Below are 22,207 nucleotides of genomic sequence, written 5' to 3'. Positions count from 1 at the left end.
ATAGAGAGAGGCTCTCTCTTGAGGCAAGAAGAGAGGACTTAGGTTAGAGATTTTAGACATTGGAGGGAGAGAAAAATACAGACCAAGCTCTGGTTTTAGGGTTAGGATTAGATACACATCCTATCTCTCTCTTTTTCCCTCTTGTGTGTGTAAAATAGTGTTTAGTTCATACTATTGCACACAAACACCTAGTGTTTCACCTTTGTCTAGCAACTGAGGTTCTAAGGGACTGATTTTGAAGTTTTGGCATTGGATTCAAGCTAAAGGAGGCCATTGGAGCACCATTTGTGAAGGGGTCTTCAAAGGTGAGAACCTAGTCTCCTTTTTCCCCATTTTTGCATTGATTTTCTACCTATCTTAGAGCTGTTTTTGTGCTTATTGTATAATACAAAAAAGTTCTATTTTTAAGCCCTCTTTATTGTTTATTAAGAGTGTTTTGTTGTTTGAGGGTGGTTGACCCCCCTTAGGCCTTGAAAGGCCTCATTTTGGGCCATTTTGTGCTAGCTCCAGGATTTTGGTGTTGGGGTCTCTTCACCACTGAAATCTTGAGGGATTTCAGTGGTGAAGATGATGCCTTGAAGTCCCAAGAAGGAGAGGGCCACCCCCTCTCCTTGTTGTCCTTGAAAAGGGCATGTTTTGGCCTCTTGAGAGAGCCTATGCTTGAGTGTGTGTTGAGCATGTTTAGGCTGTTTTTCATGCTTATATATCCATAATATAACATGATTTTAAGTTGGTTTTGGTACTCCATGCATGCTTAGCATAGTTGCCATGTAATGCCTTGTTTATGCCTTAATGTGCTTTAGGTTGTTAGCCTTTGTGGGAGCATGTTTTAGGCTTAGTCTTGTGAAGATTTTGTGCTTATTTTGCCATGTTCTAGGTCTGTCCTAGGTTGCTTGGGTCGAATTTGGCATGCATCATATAGCTCCTTTGTATTTAGGCTTGTTGGCCTTGAGCATTTGAATGTATAGCATGACACCTTTGCATTGTTTTGGTGATTTGGGACCACCCTACACACTATTTCAGTCCCATTTTCATGCTTGTTTGATTGCCTTGCATGTCTCTTTAATGCTTTGGAAGCATGTGTAGCAATGCTCCATGTTTTGGTGTTTATGCATGCCTTTGTTTTTGAGTCACTTAGATGCCATCTAAGTAGTCCTTTAGCTTTGTTTTAACATGCTAAACCTCTGATTTTGGTCTTTCCTTTTATGCCATGTTTGGTCTTGTTAAGTGTAGTTCAATGCTCCTTGGATTTGCTTTGAACACTTAGACTATTTGTTGCATGTTTGGCTTGATTTATTGCTTGGTTTGGCACCATGTTTTAGCATGATTTCAATGCTTATGTTGCATGCTAATTAGTCCATGATTCCCCCTTTCAAGTGTGCTTGAGGGTTGTTCAATTTGTGCTTAAGTGTTGGCCTTTCAACATATGTATGTGTGCATGTGTATTTGGTCCCTCATTGTAGCACTTTGGCTACTGTTTTAGGCCTATTTAGAGTTGCCTAATTCATGTTTAAGTCCATCTTTCCATCTATTTGCATTGCCATATGTATGCTTATATGCTTGCATAAGCTTGCCCCCATGCCATGTTGCATCCTTAGCTTGTATGCTTAGGTTGCATTGCATTTTGCATGCATTCCTTGTCCCTTGATTTGGTGATAGGGATTAGGACTTTGGTTTGATTTGGTTTGCATGCATTTGAAATCAAAGTTGCATACTTGGTTCTTTGGGCCATCATGCATGGAAATGCGTGATTGATGGTCCGAGAATTGAGGCACATGCCCCTTTGAGTCATTACAATGATAAGGGACATGGTTGGTGCATATATGCCTTGAATTGTGCTGTCATGCTTTGTCTTGCCCTCTGTTGCTGTCATTTGCAGATTCTGCAGGAACATTCTGCCGACCGGCAGTGTAAGGTGCCGGCCGGCAACAATTTCTCTGCCGACAACTCCATTTTGTGCCGATGGCCACACACCACTGCCGGTGGTAATTCCACTCAGCCGGTGGTACTCCCCAGTGTCCAGGGATGCAATCCTGAAGTTTTGACAGCCTCCAGAGGAGTGAAGGAAGGAAAACAGAGGCAGCCTATGCATGGCGGCGCGTTTCCCGAGGCGATTTTTCTGTTTTAATTAATTTATTTAATTCGTTAATTAAATTAATTTGTAATATTAATTAGCTTGCGTAGTTAATTAATCTGTAATATTTATTCGATCCCTCCGAGTGAGGGTAAAGATGTAATAAGTGTGCGTGAGTGTGTGTATGTCTTCCAACCTCACGTCTTTCTTCCCTTTTATTTACCTGCTTATGATGGTAGATTAGGGCACGTTTAATTTAGCATACCTTATGCTATGCATGTGTGCATTCATGCATTTGTATTGCATACATTAGGCTCGGTACATCACGCTAATTGCATTTGTATTTCAAATTCTAAACTGAATATGTGATAGTTGTGCATTTTCACATGCCATGTTTAGGATAGCCGAGCCTATTCTAGCAACACTTTGTATGCAATGCATTAGGCACTTAACATGGACTTGGATCATGCATGTTTGCTAACGAGTTCTTTGTTTTGGCACGGAGTACGATGTAAGTATTTCCGCTTTAGCATATCGCATGAGTGTGAATGTTGCCATGTCAGCATGCTTAACATGTGGCTAGATGCTTATATGTTATAAACTGCTTGGATGCCTGTGGGTGAAGGTTGGATTGTTTGAGTTAGAAGAACTCATTGAAATCCGTGTTTTAGCCTACTTGCGAGTAGCAAATCCAAAACATTTTCCAAAACAAACGGATATGCAATGCTTATTTCCAAATTAGGCAATCTAGTCTATACTTGTTTGCTGCGCGCATAACATAGTAATTCTAGGCTAATAATTGGAATAAGAACACATAACGTTTCAAAAACGGATATCACGGTTAATAGAGGCCGGTCTTCGGATCGGGCGAAAGGGGGTGCTCATAGCTGACCTTCCCCAATCGTACCCAAGCTCCCGAGCCGAGACAACTCCGGTGATGACGGACATGTGGCCTTCGGCACCGAGTCAGGGTTTCCTAAATTTCCCCATTAAAAAATATTTAGGTGGCGACTCTGTATCTGGCAAAGCAGTCCATGTTTGGCACTACTTTTTCAAAAATCTGTTTCTCAAAACGATTTGCCAGATTTGGACTCTTTGGTTCAGATTTAGAACCGTGACACAAATCGAGTCCGAACTGTAGCGTGAGGCCCACGGGCGCGTCTACAGTTTCTGGCGACTCTGCTGGGGATTTTTTTTAGAGAGCTTGACTCGAACTCATGATATCCTGTTTTGATTTCGCTTATGTGTTTCTTTGCATTGCATGTGCATTGGTGCGCCTAGGAACACAGTGTTTGCCATCTGCCATTCCTGAACGGTTTGCCGGAGGCTTGTCTTGTCAAGGCATGTCCATAAGGCTGACCGGCTATGGGCTCTGACAGTATGGGAACACAAATCCCGGTTTACCGGGGCACCCTTTTTGACCATTCGACCTAGTGCATATTCGGATCCATAGTGACCATTCCAAGTTAGGACAAGTTGCTTACCCGATGCTAAGTTGTTTGAAACTGCTGTGTGCATAGTGAAACCCTAGTTCCTGACAAAATAGGACAGGGAAACCCTACCCCAACATAGGGGTGATTGAGCTCTCACTTACTTGCTATGTGCTTTTAGAGTGTATCTCTACAGGAACGCATATACCAGTTTGCAAGTTTGAGTACCGGGCACGAGGGCACCAGAATCAGTATTGTTGAGAATCAGTTATCAGGAATCAGTTATCCGCGGGTATCAGATTCAGTATTTTGGGAACAGAAATTTGGGAACAGTGATCAGCAGTAGGGTACAGTTGTTCGGCTACGCCCGTATTCGATCAGTTTGGACTGAAATGCTGCCTGTTTTTTCTTTCAGTTCAGAGAGTGGCAGAGTTGATACAGAATAGCCAGTGTCTCCCCTTGCTGAGGCAGGATTTATGGCGGCACAAAATTCAGAAGAAGTTGTGGTTATGACGGCTGCATTAGAGTAAGGGACCGCTCCGCAGAGTGAGGCCAGCATCAGTATGTCACACCCGCCCAGGTCGCCCGTTGTGCACCCGGTTTGGGCTCCCCAGTTATACCAGGCTCGTGAGCCCACTACCTTTGAATTAATGGGGATGATAGGCGATCTCCAAAGGTCTGTGGCAGACCTCGCCTATGGGATGTCAGCTTCACCGCCAGCGGCGCCGTATGCCGGGAATTTCGTGCCACAGGAGCCCCCGCTGCTGGGGCGGATTGTGATAGAGCTTAGCTAGCCAGAGGTGGCTTCCAGCTACAGCCACGACATGCCAACACCGACCCAGACCCTTGATCAGGCTGAGGCCAGAGGAAAAGACAAGGCAAAGGTAGACGCCGATCCTATTGAACAACTGCTGTGGGCAGTCGAGGCTCTGAAAGTCAGAGGAATGAACAAGCAACAAACATCTACGATAGTGACCAAAGCTGTAGATGATGCTTTCCCCGCTCCGATCAAAGGCAGTTCAAGCCAGGCAGAAAACCGGGATGGGCCCCGTCATGCCCCGACAATTCCTGTCATTCCCAACCCTGCACCGGGAAAAGGTCAAAAAGCCAAGGCAGCGCCAGCCGACCCCTTCGCCAGCGCATCTGGCAAGAATCCTCAAACTTCAAAGTACCTGCCCCGAGGGCGCAGGGTCTTTCACGACCTCTACATGCCTTTGTCTAGGGCATTGCTAATATTGGCGAAGAATGGGCATCTTAAGCCTTTGGAGCCTCGGCCACTCCCGAAGAACCTCCCTCCCATGCATGATGCTACCTTGTACTGTGCGTACCACCAACAGTCCGGTCACAGTACCGATGGATGTTCCCGCCTTCGTCATGAAGTGCAGGATTTGATCGACAATAAGGTTATCCTTCCACCCACCCCGGCCAAGTCCGTCACCACCCAGTTGTTGGATTTCGAGGGCTCAGATACCGCGAGTATGTGAAGTGGACCGCCTGTGGGCGACATTTGGTGTGTTTTGGATGTAGCGTCTGGCACGCATTTTTGAGCATCGGTGAAACCGAGTTTTGTAAATCCTGGCTTGGATATCGAGTCAGTCTTTTGTTTTGAGTCTGTCTCTTTGTCTTGAGTCAGTCTTTTTTGCTTAAGGGTCTGTCTTGTTGTATCGAGTCAGTCCCCGTTGTATATAATACCAGGTGATTCTGGGGTTGTTGTCCCGAACACCATTTTGTTTTGTAATTATTTGTTTTTGTTTTGAGTCTGTTTTTGCCGAGGGGCCAGTTGCACCAACAAATCCGAATGAAACAGCTGTTGCTATCTCACTTTCATGCTTGCTTTCAGCATGAGTGCCAGAGAATTTGATCGGGCTAACAGTACATCTCGCCTGCTCTCCTGCGCGCCAAACTCATTGCATTAACCTAAGTTTTTCAAAAAACAAACCTTTTGAACACTGCGGTGATGAAAACGAAGAGGAAGGAATTCCTCGGGTTTTGCAAGATTTTGATCATTTTGAGAGAAAGAGAGGCGTGCTAAGCCTTTTAATGAGTGAAATCATGCTTGTCGGCGTGAGTACTGAGAAGGATCCTGGCCTGATCCGGATTGGTTCCACACTATCTTCGGCACGAGCGATTTGTCGCTTTCTTAAAAACTTTCAAAAACAAATGTTTTACGCGGCCCTGCGAAGACCTGTGTAGAATCGCTCTTGAGACTGCGCAGCCTAGGATCGCTCTCAGCCTCAAGATTCGACCTGTTGTCTTGAACCTCGAACTCATCCGGAACATTCAACAGTCAACCGTCAGAGAAGGCCCGTGTGGCCAGTTTTGAAGTAGCCTTCGAGCAAGAGGCACCAAAAGCCAAATCAGAAGGAGTGGATCTCGCCGGAAGAAGCTCGTGGAGCAACTGTGATGGATTCTCCGCAAATCAGTGCAACAACCGTTCTCCTAGACACAGAGAGGCTTCAATTCAAAAAAACCATTTGGCATGGACTTGCTACACTTTTTACCCTTTGAGAGGCTCGCTGGGCCGAAAACCCAGAAGGGCGACCCAGGCAAAAGTTAGAGCAAGAGAAAAATACAGAAAAGCAAAAAATACAAAAAGACAAAAAAGAAGAAAAGAAAAGAAATGAAAAAAAAAAAAGAGAGAAAAAAGGAAGAGCAAAGAAGAAAAGAAAAGAAATGAAAAAAAAGAAGAAATGAAAAAGAAGAAATAGAAAATGAAAAGGAGCTCGCAAGGTCGAAAACCCGCATTGGGCGCCTTGGCAAAAATGAGAGCCTAAAAAGTGAAGGTTAAAATACCCGAGAGTACCTTAACCGGAACTACGTGAGGCTTGATTCCCATGTTTGGGATACGTAGGCAACTTCATCATGAAGTCCAGCCCCCAACGCTTTCATAGCGTCTCAGTCCATGTAATGGTTTCGATTTCATCCCCAAAGTCCAGTGGCCAACACCCTTCAAGGTGATTGTGTCCATATATGTGTTGTGACCGTCTTCGTTATCTCTGTGTCCGAGAGTTCGACCACCGCCAATGAAGACTGTCTGCGGATTGCTGCGGCACCATCCCAAACAAGGGGCAACTTTCCGTTGCCACGAGCCGTCGTGAGACGCCATTCAAACCAGGGGCAACTTTTCGTTGCCTCCCACTCCCTTCAAACCAGGGGCAATTTTCCATTGCCTCCGATCCGAGGTTGCGCATCTCGAAGAGTAAGTTCCATGCTTGTTGAGCATCAGCTGTTTGAAAAATAGTTTTTGAAAATTTTTACTGAGGTTGACTATTTTCTCGAAAACTATTTCATTTTCCAAAACTGGACCTTTGTCTTGGACCCCAAAAGGAAAATTTTCAGTGCTTACAGCTTGACTTGCACGGTTTTCAAATCAAAAATCGAACAAGTACGTTAATCCGACTCTCATTTTGATCAAACTTGTTTTAGCAGAAAACCAAAACGAAAAGAATGGTTAAAATGATGAACTAGGGGCACAGTTGAGCCAGGCGTTCTGTCTTTCCCCCGTCATCGATGTACTTGCCAGAAAAGCGCTCTGCCCGCCAGAAGAAATAGCTGTGAGCTAACGGCATCGGGCGTGAACCCGCAACTTCCTGTTCATTCATCAGTCACCCCGGGGAGGGATGAAAAATGAGAGAATAAAGAATAGAGAGGTGTAAGTTGAAAGAAAAGTGAGGAAAAGGGTTTTGAGAGAAAATCCGAGCTCGAGAGCCGAGTGATGTGAGAATCACAAACAGAAGGGGGCGGGAAACAATACCCAGATTGAACTGGCTCCTCGCGATCCGAGGTCCCCATCTTCGCTAACGCGTCTGTGTGTCGTGTCTCTTTCATTTGACGTTCTCGTCTTTTGTTTGTAGTCTTTCCCGAGTGTGTCTCGTTGTGTTTAGGCCGTGTACCTATATTTGAGTCCTCCCTGCTGCGTTCAGTTGTAGGCTCGATATCCCGGTTTGAAAAACCCTCATTCAATTTCAAAAATCATTTATGCTCAGAATGCTGTGCCATTCTCTACATTTGAACGTGTTTCGACTCCAACCGGTTCCATCTTTGAGGTCCGTCCTGTCAGATTGGGCTGTTTGTTTGAGAATTGCCGTGTGCAGAATGAACCGAATGCTGTGTTATGGGCTGAATGCAGATTAATCCCCAACAGAGTAAGGGCTGTGTGTCTAAGGATCAGGCAGCGGGTTGCTTAGGTTATTTTGCTGTTGGCTGTTTAAGTTATCTGGTTATTACAATGCGAGTGTTCAATTTTCAGACAACCCATTAATTTCATTTACATTGAGGTGTAATATGATGAGATGCGATGCAATGCATGAGATATGTAAATGTAACACTTTTTAAGCAAAAATCTGTTCATTTCATAATCTTTTCAAGTACAAAAGTTTGAAGAAAACAAAATCTGCCTGCGGCAGTACAAGGTAATCTATCTACCAACAAAAAAGCAAAAGTACAAGAAAGAAGAAAAGATGACAAAAATCCGCATCTGTATCGAGCACTCCAAGGGCCATCAGTCGGTCCTGGTCCTCTTCCTGGACGAGGGTCCAGGAGCATCATCAGCATCGTCGTCAGAGCCCGAGCTAGAACCGCCTCCGGTCTCCTCCGACGACGACTTGAACTCCGCCTCTGCCTCTGCCTCTGACTCCTCGTCATCATCATCATCATCCGGGACTGGAGCTCGCGAGCTGCTCCCGACATGAGTACGCCCTCCCCTTGTACGGGGAAATATCCTGCCCCCCTCATCTCTCCCCCGAGCAGGGACAGAAGGTCCGGCTGGAGCACCTCCTGCCATGGGAATCTGGAAAGGAGACTGAAAAAGTACATAAAAGGGGAATGCATCAGTATACTGTGAACAGTTTAAAGGTGCAGAATGCAGTGTACGAGTACAGTATGAGAATGTCGTGAGCAGTTTATCAGTACAGAGTACAGTGCAGAATGCAGTGCATGCAGTGTGTCAGATACTATGAGACCAGTGTATCAGGTGTTGTGTCGTGCATCAGATTATGTAAAGCAGTGTGTGAATGGTTTGAGGCCAGTGTCAGAAGGACATACCGGTATGCTGTAGAGGGCTAGGAGATCAAAAGTCCGCTGAAGCATCCCCATCATCGAGGCATTCATCGCCAATGACTGACGGGTATACCCAGAAGAAGCCTGCAGAAGTATCAGATGCATCAATATTCTGTGGAATATTAAATAAACTGAAATGAAATGACTGTACGAAGTGCAGTAATACATACCGGTGGTAGATCGGGGACGTCGATGAACTCGTGACCAGCCGGTGGAGGGGCGAAGGGGGTCTGATAGGTCGACCCACCCTGCCCCTGGAAAGTCAGTACAGCGGGCAGGGCAGGCCAGCCAACTCCCCGTCCTCCCTGCACTCCGCCCCTGCCACGGACCCGGGCCCTCCTCGCAGCCCCTACTCCAACTCCCGCTCCGGCCCCAGCCGCCGATGCCACAGGCCTGGCCCCCTCTGCTCGACGACCACTCAGAGGCCGCATCAGGTACGTCTGCACGTACTCCCGGTAGTCTCCGGTGCCTCTGAAGCCGGCCTCCTCCCAGCCGATGGAGTAATCATCCAGCTGCTCAGTGGTGAGCCTCTCGGTCTCCCTCATATCCGCAGGAGGGTGAACCGGGACTATCTGCTCAGGTAACCCTAGGGTCTGGCGTAGAAAACGCTCCCCCAGGTACCAAGCCCGACAGACCGGGCCCTCAAGCAAAATCCGGAAACGCGAAGTCTCCTCCGTACCAGGGAACCGATCCCGCATCGCCGCCGGCAAAGGAGCCCACGGCCGCCATGTGATCTGAAAGTGACACACAGTTTGTTATCTACTGTTTTGAAAATATACAGTGGGAAAGCGAAGCTTAAATGAACTGTAAGTAAAACATACCTCGGCAGGGGTAATGGTGTCGAAGTATCGGCGGAAGAAGCCGAATGTCTCCCGTGGTCGCCGGGTGCATCTCCCGTCGAAGCGACTCGAAAAGGGGACGGCCAGAGGAGTCTCCGCAACTGGCACAGGAGCAAGCCTAGGAAAGTAGGCGTAAACCAACAACTGCAAAATAGATGTCAGTATGACTATTGGATAAAGCAGAATAAAACAGAAATGGCAGAGCCGTGTGTTGTGCAGTGTATTGTGTGCAGTGTACAGCGTGAGCAGTGTACAGTCAGTGTAAAGCAGAATGTATGTGTGTGCCGTGTGTACAGTATACAGCAAGTATAGAGCAGACTACAGTGTGTGCAGTGTACAGAGTACAGAAAGTACGAGACAGAAATGAAAAAGCGGAGAAGAAATGTACCTCCCAAGCCCGCCAGTAACCTCCGAGTAGCTGGCCGCTGTCGCGGGAAGCCGAACTCATATATCCATAGAGGGTGGCCAGAGCGGCACCACCCCAGTCATAGTGCAGAATGTCCCGGACGTCCACCAGTGCGCTGAGAAGACAGAGAGGCACGGTGTTCGCCCGATCGGCGTAGATGGTAGTCCCAAATAGGAACATGAGGAAGCCGCGAGCATACCTCTCCACGTCCTCCGGGGTCATCTCCGCCTCCTCCTCCAACACGGGCTGGACCCGAAACTGGACCTCAAACCAGGAATATCGAACGAAACCTGGGCGAGCTAGGGGTGGCGCCTCCCCCAGTAGATGAACCTGAGCTGCGGTCCACTCATCCATCGCGATGTCAAATGGGATCGGATCACCCCCCACCCCGATGCCTGTGAGCATCGAGAAATCATGAGGGGTCATTGTCATATCCCCTGCAGCAGAGAAATGAAAAGAATCGGTGGTGTCCCACCATCTCTCCGCCAGAGCGGCCAGGAGACGTCTGCAAGTGGAGAGCCTAGAGAGTCCTCGGCAGAAGGCGCCGAAACCTGCTCGATCCACGATGCGCCGGACCGCGCTAGGGAGCTCATCATACCACTCCCGAGCACCAGTATTCCCATACCCACGGATGGTATGGGAACCCTCCTGCAAACAGAAAATAACAATTGCAAGACAACATTCAAAATGCAGTTTTGAAAGAACAGATATAGCATGTATGCAAGTTTGTCAGATTCAGGCAAATACCGGGTGCCGGTGTGCGTACGGTGAAATAATATGTGTGATCTGTCAGCATGTTTGGGTGTTTCAGAACAGATATAGCATGCATGCAGGTTTGACAGATTTAGACAAATACTGGGTGCCAGTGTGTATGCAGTGAAAAACAGTGAGTGCAGTGTGTTTGAGTGATTCAGGGCTAGTGCAGTGTGTGTGCATGTGTCAATCTCAAGCAGATATCAGTTGTATGTATGTTTACAGTCAACTACAGTCTACAGCATATCAGTCTTCAGCAGTTAAAGAATACAACTAGCTATGACAGTTTTTGTATCCTACATTGCGGAAAGTAAAGCAGAAGACAAAGAGTTACCTCGGAAGTGCCGAATGAAAGGTGGGAGGTAGGCTCACGCAGTAGTAGCTCAGGCGCCACGTGCCTCTCGAAGCTCCGAAACTGACACAGGCCGTCGGGGGGCAGAACATGGATCGCCGGTCGGTAGGTCGCCGGGTCGAACAGGCGCTCGCTCAAAGGTAGGAGCTCGACCCCGGGATCCATCTCGTGGTCCGGGGGAGTCCCGCCACGTGGAATGTCGTCCGCCATATCAGAAATGATGAGAAAATGGCCGGAGGAAGGAAAACCGGGCCGGAATACGAAGAGTCAACCGAAAAGTCGACTCCCGAGAGGGTCGGGAATGGCCGGAAAGGCCGGAATGTGAAAAGGCACGGAAATGAAGAGGAAAACAAGGGGAACAAACCCCGAAAAGGCGGGAACGCTAAACGAGGCACCGAAACAAAAATGTGATCGGTTGAAAATGTCCGAAACGCGAAGGAAATCGCGAATCCGACGACGAAACGGGCGTAGAACGCGAAGAAACGGGCGAAAAGGGAGAGAGAAACACTCTAGAGAGAGAGGGCAAGAGATTTCGACGGTAGGGAAGTGAGGAATAGGGTTTTGAAACCCTATTTTAAAACACCCAAGGTGAAAAGTCAAAACTGCCCCGCATCAGCAACTGTTTGCCGGTCGGCAATGTTTTGTCCCGGTCGGCACTTTTTTGTGCCGATGGACTTATTTTGATGCCGGCGGCCAGCCGGTGGCCTCCCCTTTCGGCCGGTGGGGTTCCCACAGCCTTGTTTAGGCCATTTGAGTTGTTTTTGGTCTTCATAGCTCAAGAAAGTGCAAGAAAGTGCACCTCCGACGCTCAACCGGCCTCCGTTTTGACCTCGGGTCGTGTCTTCCGTGCGTAGCACTTCAACCCATGCAAGGTGTATCCTTTTCGTATCCTTTTGACTTTTTACAAGATCCAAAAGTTGCCCCATGTATATCGCATATCAATCGCACTGTTTTGTGCATTTCAAACCATCGCACTGTTTTGTGCATTTCAAATCGTTGCACTGTTTTGTGCATTTCAAATTGTCGCACTGTTTTGTGCATTGTATTTCAATCGCGCTGTTTTGCGCATCGCACTGTTTTGTGCACCTCACTTGCATCTTGCATGTATCCATTCGCGCTATCTTGCGCATCTCGCTTGTACTTGTTAGTACATTGCATTGTTTTGAACACAAACCGGCTTCGCGTAGCGTATAAGTCCAACTTTCAAAACCGGCTTCGCGTAGTCCACTTGTATCATTTTTGCATCTTATGAGGCACACGTATCTCATTTGTTTCATTTTGCATTCCGTGTGGCATGTGTGTCACACTTCCATTTTGCGCATGGTCTGGCGAGACCTTAAACGCGTATGGTCTAGGAGACCTTAAATCCTTGGAAGGTGCAAGACCTTTAATGCATTGGTGTGCACACTATTGCTTTGTACATGTCTTAAGCCGCGTGTTGTCGCGCATTCCATGCAACATGCATTTCTTGCATAATGTGCATCTCAAAAAGCAAAAAAAAAAAAAAAAAAAAAAAACAATCATAGTGCATTGTCATGCATTTCCATTGTAGCTTGCATGCATCCAGTGCATTTTTCCCAGTAGTCGCATCGCACTGCATTGTCATGCATTTTTGTATAAACATCCACTCCATTGCATATTTGTAGATTTTGCATTGTAGATTGCATGCATGCATTGCATCACCTTCTGCCTATGGCTTGTGCCTTTCCCGGTTGAGCTTGGTTTGGTATGTGTCCTTACTTTTCATGTTAAAACACAGTTCTGCATGTGTATCGCGCCGATTCCACGCTGATATGTTGGTTGAGGGTTGCGGCACCTTTTCTGTGTTACACATGGCTCGTACGTGTACATGCCTTTCCTAGGCAAAATTTGGTTTGGCTTGCGTGCCATAGCCATTGTATCCATATCCACTCCATTGCATATTTGTAGATATTGCATTGTAGATTGCATGCATTCATTGCATCACCTTCCGCCTATGGCTTGCGCCTTTCCAGGTTGCGCTTGGTCCAGTATGTGCCCTTACTTTTCATGTTAAAACACAGTTCTGCATGTGTATCGCGCCGATTCCACGCTGATATGTTGGTTGAGGGTTGCGGCACCTTTTCTGTGTTACACATGGCCTGTATGCGTACATACCTTTCCTAGGCAAGATTTGGTTTGGCCTGCGTGCCATATCCATTGCCATATTCCTAGCATATTCATTCATGTATTACATTGTAGTGTAATTTTTGCATCCGGCATTAGGATCGTAGTCCTTTCTCCAGCGGGTTCCCCACTTATGTCGATTCCACCCAATACTTGTTCTTGCGTCTGTCTACAATGCTCACAGTTCAGTTGACCGTTCTGTGGTAGACAGACTTGTTATCTCCATCAATCTATTTGACATAGGTGTGGTTTCGAACCGCTCATGATTGGATCATGATTCAAATGCTTTGCATGTAGCTTACATTGTTTCAATTACTTTGCATCTTCATTTGCATTGTTTATACATTGTTTTGTATATATTGCATATCGTTTTGCATCCACATTTGCATTGTCATGCATGTTGCTAACAATATTGTACCTGTTAAGTTTGTTTTCTTTTCAGACACGATATTGTATGTACGGTTCATTTGAAGCTGGTGCAACCAGACGAGCCGCACAGGTATTGTATCTCCCGAGTGAGACGTATTGAGGATTGCATAATTCTCTTACATCCTTTCTGCATTATAGTGTAGTTCGGTGTATGCTAGCTTAAAACTGTCGCATGTATGCTTCATTACAGCTTTCTTTGCATGATCATAAGTTATGTCCGGCTCTCTGCATTGTCTTGCATTTTGCCCCTGCCTTCGGGCGCATATCTTGATTGTCTTGCATGTTTGTCTAAGTCTTCGGCCTTGTCAAAAATGGGTCGTCTCTGGGCTTTGACATTCACTCCCGTCATTGTTATGACTTTCGAGTTCTGTCAAAGAGGGGCAACTGTAGACACCCCATTTTTGACCGTCCTCAAGACTTGGACGTCACCGTTTGAACACTCGGTGATCATCCATGTTTGTGTTCGTTTGGAGTTCCCGGAGGCCTCGACTCGCGTGCCTTGCCTCAGGATCTCCGAACTCGACCGTTTAGTGTCTGGTTTTGCACCAAACACTTGCATCTTGCCTTTGAGAGGCAGGGTAGGGCTTGTAGACCATCCCCACCCACCACCGGCAGTGGCTAGAGGCCACCGGCTACTTTTTGCTGCACTATTTTTGGCCAAGATGGCATTTTTGGCCGGCCGATTGCTGTTCATCTGCTTTTGCAGATATTTTTAGACAGCTGTCTTACTTTTGCATCCCTCCATACACGTGTATGGAGGGATCTCCCTCTTGTAAAGCTTGTCTTGTAAGCTTTACAAGAGATATAGAGAGAGGCTCTCTCTTGAGGCAAGAAGAGAGGACTTAGGTTAGAGATTTTAGACATTGGAGGGAGAGAAAAATACAGACCAAGCTCTGGTTTTAGGGTTAGGATTAGATACACATCCTATCTCTCTCTTTTTCCCTCTTGTGTGTGTAAAATAGTGTTTAGTTCATACTATTGCACACAAACACCTAGTGTTTCACCTTTGTCTAGCAACTGAGGTTCTATGGGACTGATTTTGAAGTTTTGGCATTGGATTCAAGCTAAAGGAGGCCATTGGAGCACCATTTGTGAAGGGGTCTTCAAGGGTGAGAACCTAGTCTCCTTTTTCTCCATTTTTGCATTGATTTTCTACCTATCTTAGAGCTGTTTTTGTGCTTATTGTATAATACAAAAAAGTTATGTTTTTAAGCCCTCTTTATTGTTTATTAAGAGTGTTTTGTTGTTTGAGAGTGGTTGACCCCCCTTAGGCCTTGAAAGGCCTCATTTTGGGCCATTTTGTGCTAGCTCCAGGATTTTGGTGTTGGGGTCTCTTCACCACTAAAATCTTGAGGGATTTCAGTGGTGAAGATGATGCCTTGAAATCCCAAGAAGGAGAGGGCCACCCCCTCTCCTTGTTGTCCTTGAAAAGGGCATGTTTTGGCCTCTTGAGAGAGCCTATGCTTGAGTGTGTGTTGAGCATGTTTAGGCTATTTTTCATGCTTATATATCCATAATATAACATGATTTTAAGTTGGTTTTGGTACTCCATGCATGCTTAGCATAGTTGCCATGTAATGCCTTGTTTATGCCTTAATGTGCTTTAGGTTGTTAGCCTTTGTGGGAGCATGTTTTAGGCTTAGTCTTGTGAAGATTATGTGCTTATTTTGCCATGTTCTAGGTCTGTCCTAGGTTGCTTGGGTCGAATTTGGCATGCATCATATAGCTCCTTTGTATTTAGGCTTGTTGGCCTTGAGCATTTGAATGTATAGCATGACACCTTTGCATTGTTTTGGTGATTTGGGACCACCCTACACGCTATTTCAGTCCCATTTTCATGCTTGTTTGATTGCCTTGCATGTCTCTTTAATGCTTTGGAAGCATGTGTAGCAATGCTCCATGTTTTGGTGTTTATGCATGCCTTTGTTTTTGAGTCACTTAGATGCCATCTAAGTAGTCCTTTAGCTTTGTTTTAACATGCTAAACCTCTGATTTTGGTTTTTCCTTTTATGCCATGTTTGGTCTTGTTAAGTGTAGTTCAATGCTCCTTGGATTTGCTTTGAATACTTAGACTATTTGTTGCATGTTTGGCTTGATTTATTGCTTGGTTTGGCACCATGTTTTAGCATGATTTCAATGCTTATGTTGCATGCTAATTAGTCCATGATTACCCCTTTCAAGTGTGCTTGAGGGTTGTTCAATTTGTGCTTAAGTGTTGGCCTTTCAACATATGTATGTGTGCATGTGTATTTGGTCCCTCATTGTAGCACTTTGGCTACTGTTTTAGGCCTATTTAGAGTTGCCTAATTCATGTTTAAGTCCATCTTTCTATCTATTTGCATTGCCATATGTATGCTTGTATGCTTGCATAAGCTTGCCCCCATGCCATGTTGCATCCTTAGCTTGTATGCTTAGGTTGCATTGCATTTTGCATGCATTCCTTGTCCCTTGATTTGGTGATAGGGATTAGGACTTTGGTTTGATTTGGTTTGCATGCATTTGAAATCAAAGTTGCATACTTGGTTCTTTGGGCCATCATGCATAGAAATGCGTGATTGATGGTCCGAGAATCGAGGCACATGCCCCTTTGAGTCATTACAATGATAAGGGACATGGTTGGTGCATATATGCCTTGAATTGTGCTGTCATGCTTTGCCTTGCCCTCTATTGCTGTCATTTGCAGATTCTGCAGGAACATTCTGCCGACCGGCAGTGTAAGGTGCCGGCCGGCAACAATTTCTCTGCCGACAACTCCATTTTGTGCCGATGGCCACACACCACTGCCGGTGGTAATTCCACTCAGCCGGTGGTACTCCCCAATGTCCAGGGATGCAATCCTGAGGTTTTGATAGCCTCCAGAGGAGTGAAGGAAGGAAAACAGAGGCAGCCTATGCATGGCGGCGCGTTTCCCGAGACAATTTTTCTGTTTTAATTAATTTATTTAATTCGTTAATTAAATTAATTTGTAATATTAATTAGCTTGCGTAGTTAATTAATCTGTAATATTTATTCGATCCCTCCGAGTGAGGGTAAAGATGTAATAAGTGTGCGTGAGTGTGTGTATGTCTTCCAACCTCACGTCTTTCTTCCCTTTTATTTACCTGCTTATGATGGTAGATTAGGGCACGTTTAATTTAGCATACCTTATGCTATGCATGTGTGCATTCATGCATTTGTATTGCATATATTAGGCTCGGTACATCACGCTAATTGCATTTGTATTTCAAATTCTAAACTGAATATGTGATAGTTGTGCATTTTCACATGCCATGTTTAGGATAGCCGAGCCTATTCTAGCAACACTTTGTATGCGATGTATTAGGCACTTAACATGGACTTGGATCATGCATGTTTGCTAACGAGTTCTTTGTTTTGGCACGGAGTACGATGTAAGTATTTCTGCTTTAGCATATCGCATGAGTGTGAATGTTGCCATGTCAGCATGCTTAACATGTGGCTAGATGCTTATATGTTATAAACTGCTTGGATGCCTGTGGGTGAAGGTTGGATTGTTTGAGTTGGAAGAACTCATTGAAATCCGTGTTTTAGCCTACTTGCGAGTAGCAAATCCAAAACATTTTCCAAAACAAACGGATATGCAATGCTTATTTCCAAATTAGGCAATCTAGTCTATACTTGTTTGCTGCGCGCATAACATAGTAATTCTAGGCTAATAATTGGAATAAGAACACATAACGTTTCAAAAACGGATATCACGGTTAGTAGAGGCCGGTCTTCGGACCGGGCGAAAGGGGGTGCTCATAACTGACCTTCCCCAATCGTACCCAAGCTCCCGAGTCGAGACAACTCCGGTGATGACGGACATGTGGCCTTCGGCACCGAGTCAGGGTTTCCTAAATTTCCCCATTAAAAAATATTTAGGTGGCGACTCTGTATCTAGCAAAGCAGTCCATGTTTGGCACTACTTTTTCAAAAATCTGTTTCTCAAAACGATTTGCCAGATTTGGACTCTTTGGTTCAGATTTAGAACCGTGACACAAATCGAGTCCGAACTGTAGCGTGAGGCCCACGGGCGCGTCTACACACCCCCGCTCGCTCGATCAAAAATCGGCATCTACTAAGTATGATATGTTGTTTTATAAACACATTTGTTCTTATTCTGATTATTTAGCTAACTTTACTATGTGATGCATACACGAGTATAGACTAAGTCGCAAGACTTGGAACAAATCAACTCTTGTTTGTTTCCGAAAATGGTTTGAAAGTGCCACCCTCAAGTGGGCTTAAAACATGATTTGCCACTTCACAGAGTGGGCTTGAAACTCACATTTATCGAATTGTTCCAATTCAAACAACAAGGTCTTCATCCACAGGCATTCATGCAGTTAAGCAAGTAAGCACATAGCCTCATGGCAGCATGCGAAACATGGCAACACTCACACTCATGCAAATATGCTAAGCGTAAAACTTACAATGTACTCCGAGCCAAAACAAAAGATAGTTAGAAATATGCATGATCCTAACTATGCTAAAATGCCTAATGTAACACATGCAAAATGTAATTAAATAGGCTCAGCTATCTAAGATGGCATATGAATGTAACACTTTGATAACATGCTTTGAAACACGTATTCAAATAGGTATTGGAATACAATGCAGTTTGAATGATTCGCCGAGCCTGGTGCATGCAATACAAATGAATGATGTAAACATACAAGCATAAGTATGCTAATCAAAACGTGCCCTAATCTAACCACCAAAAGTGGATAAATAAAAGAAAGAAAGAAGTGGGTCGGAAGACATGCACACACACACGTACACTTATTACAACATTACGCCCTCATGAAGGAGGGTCCGAATAAATAAGCTAGGCTAAACTAAGCTAAGTTAATTATTACAAAACAACTAATTAATTATTCTAAGCTAATTAATTATTACAAACCAAATTGAATTTAATAATTAGCTACGCTAACTGATTAAATTAATAAAATGGCTTTGCGGGCGAGGAAGACATGCATGCTTGGTTGGCTTCTTCCCGAAAATCTACCGCCTTGCCTTTGGATGTCTCTGTTTGCACTTTGCTTTGATCTCTGAACCTTACACCAATTAACAGATTGCCTTTGCTCCAACACAGGAATACTTTGAACAACTCTTCAACTGGTGGCCGGTCGGCTACCATAGGTGGCTGTCGGCCACTGCCACTGGCCGGTCGGCCACTTTTTCTCTGAAATTCTCTTTTTTGCTGCAATGGAGAGCAAACAGAGGCAAAGCAGTGTATTCTTCAAAGAATGTGTGTACTGCCACCTCCTTATCATGTCTCAAGCTTAAAGGTGTATGGCACTTGGCTCTCAAGCCACCAACCAAGCATTTTCATGCATGATGGCCAAAGAACCAAGCTTGTACAAGCTTAGTGAATGCGCACATAAGACTCAAATGGTCATCATCCTACCATGCATAATCAAGGGTGACGGCAACCAAGAAACGTGTCACGTTTCATCACTTTAAGTATGAAACGTCCCACATTTCTTGTGTTTGGATTAACGTCCGATCCAAACACATGTAATGCAACACAAATGCTTATCTTGCACAAGTTTTACTTTGCTCAATTCTTGTTTACACATTTTACATTACCGATTAATCCTTTAACCGATTAAGTCCAATGTGATAGTCCTCTAATGAAAAAGGGGCCAACCAAAGGATAGTCTAAGACATGAGAGAGATCATGCCTTTGGCTAGGAGGAACCCTCAAAAGAGAGTTAAAGCCATTGAGCACAAGCTCTATCTCAAGCTTAAACACAACCTTAAGGCCAACCAACCCTCAAAGCAAATAGAAAAATGAAGAAATGAGGGAGGCTGCAGACTTTTTAGTGCTGAAATGTTAAAAGTCAAAAACATCAAAGTTAGCGAAAAGCATTACACTAGAGGTATGCAATACTAAGCTTAAATGACCAAACCAGCTCTGGACAGAGCTTGAACATGCCAAAACAATGTTCTAAACATGCTGAGATGGAAGCTCAAAAGACTAGGAAAACATGCACACATATTAGCCCACAAACAAGGCATAATACACAACCCTCAAAAGCAATGAAGAAGTGAAATATGTGAGAGTATAACAGAGATATATACACTGAAATCACATATTAAATGGCGCTATATCATGCAATCAACTCAAGCAAAGCATGGTAGAGACCTTAAAACACAAAGCTAGTGAAGCTAATTACACTATAGCCATGCAAGGCAAGCCTCAAAGGACCAAGACCACTCAAAATAGAGTTAAAGCATGCTAAATCAGTAGCAAAAATGTGCTGGAGTTAAGCTAACACAAGCTAGAACAATAGGCTAAATCATCAAATATGCTAAGCTAGTAAGTATGATTGCACTACAAGTACAGAAAGCAAGCAACAAGTGACCCAACCACCCAAAAACAGAGTTAAAGCAGGTCAAAATAAAGCCAAAGACATACTTGAACTAAGCTACAAAAAGGTAGAAAAGCATGCTTACATCCTAGGCCATCTACACATGCAAACAAGATATAAGGAGGGGAGGCCACCCCCTCCTATTTTGGACCTCAAAACAAACTTTTTGCCACTGATATTCCCCTGGAATTTAGTGATTAAAAGGCCAAAAAAAGATTGTTTTAAAAGCTTTAAAAAATGGTACAACACTTAGCAAACAAGCTACAAAGGAGAGTGGACCACCCCTAACTCCAAAAATGCCTTAAACCACCATTTTTAAGCCTTAAAAACAGAGGTTTTTGTAATTCAAAACTAGGCCAAAAACAACATGCAAAGGTGGCCCAACTAGTGTACACAAATAAGCTTTAAACCTTTGATGCACAGCAATAAACAACCACTTTCTGAGCCAAAACCAGCTTTGAGAGCTCAAATAAGACCTCTAAGAACCTCAGCTACAAGATGGTCTAATTTGGTTAAGGGATTGTATGCAAATATGTAGAGATTTCCCACTTTCAAGCACAAAATAGGAAGAGAAAGAGGATTCTATAGAGAGAGAGAGGAAAATTTGCTCACAAATTTTGTAACCCTCAAAATGGGGAAGAGACCCCCCATTATATAGAAAAACAAGCCAAAAGCTTGGCTTCATCCTTCCATACACGAGTATGGAGGATACATTCAGTGATCAATAGCTGGCACCAGCTGGCAAATAAATATTTAAAAAAAGAGAAAAATGGCCGTCGGCCATCAGTAGTGGCCGACTGGCCACACATGTAGCCGACCGGCCATCAATGTGGCCGATCGGCCACCACTTATGGCCGGCAGACACAAGCCATGGCCGATGGACACTGGGGATGGCCGACAAGCAATCCTCTCCTCCAGATTCAAAACAACAAGCTCTTGGTCCACAACCAAGTACAAAACAGACAAGTTGAAAGGCTCCAAGGCAAGGCGCTCAGCCGAGACCTTCAGAGACTCAAAACGAACACGAGCATGCACAATCATCAGGTGTTCAAATGATGACGTCAAAGTCTTGAGGACGGTCAAAAATGGGGTGTCGACAATATATAATGAAACTTATAGCCGTTGTAGTCATTTGAATATCTTCTACTCCATTATTACTAATTTGAATATCTTCCACTCCATCATTACTAATTTGAATATCTTTCACTTCAACCTTTAACCTTTTGAACTGCGGCTATGCTGGGCTGTTTGAACCTCTATGTTTGGGCTGTTTGAACTCCTGATTTGATTAAATATTAAATACATTCTAACAACTTTTAGGATAAAGGTTTAGGTGAGAAATAATGAAACAAAATAAATTTTGATTCTATTTTTCTCTTTCAAATAAATTGAAACATAATTAAATAAATCATCAAAATAAAGGGTGATTCTATTTTTTTTTCAAATAAATTATCAAAATAAATTTTGATTCTATTTTTCTCTTCCAAATAAATTAAAATATAATTAAATAAATCATCAAAATAAATTGTGATTCTATTTTTCTCTTCCAAATAAATTAAAACATAATTAAACAAATCATCAAAATAAATAAATCTAACAATCTCTCCCTTTTTTATGATGGCACACAATGATATTTTGATTTGTTTTGGAAGTAAGAAAAGCTCCCCCTCAAGTCATGCTCCCTGAATTCATTTCTAAATACATAAGTTAGCACCTGCGTAATAAATAAGCTTTAATTAGAGACATGATATGAGACTAAGATATCAAACTAATACATAACATCATAATATATAACATCATAAGTTTCTCCCCTTGTAACATTATCAAAAAGGAAATCATGGCTCAGAATCGGGAGGAGGAGGAGGAGGAGGAAAATGATAGGGATAAATAACATCAAAAACAGATAATTAAAATAGAGATATGTCCATATATATATATATATATGATTCGCCCGCCTCTCTCTTTTCCGTCGAAAATTGCGTCAGACACGCGGCCTCGCTTTTGCATCAGTCGACCGACAAAAGCGAGACGGGTCAATCAACTGCCTCGGTTCTCTCTCCCGCTTGTCTTCTTCTCTTCCGTCTTCTTCTTCTTAATCACTTGCTTCTCCTTCTTCTTCCTCATTCGCTTGCATCCCTTTCTATATCGTCGAGAGAGAGAGAGCAGAGAGACTGAGCAAAGTAGAAAATCTACCAAAAATGACCCTCCCTTCGATTACATCTCTCTTGTCGACCACATGGCCTCACCCCGTCCCTTCACTCTCTTTTCCGACCTGAATGACCCCTCAAGCGCTACTGGGCCGAGTGCCCCAGCGCCTACTCTTTGTAACCTTCCTATGATGTCA

This window comes from Camellia sinensis, chromosome 4, assembly GCF_055761805.1.
Source record: "Camellia sinensis isolate YWXY chromosome 4, ASM5576180v1, whole genome shotgun sequence".
Lineage (NCBI taxonomy): Eukaryota > Viridiplantae > Streptophyta > Magnoliopsida > Ericales > Theaceae > Camellia > Camellia sinensis.
The sequence above is the reverse complement of the archived record's forward strand: the minus strand, read 5'-3'. Positions refer to the sequence as shown.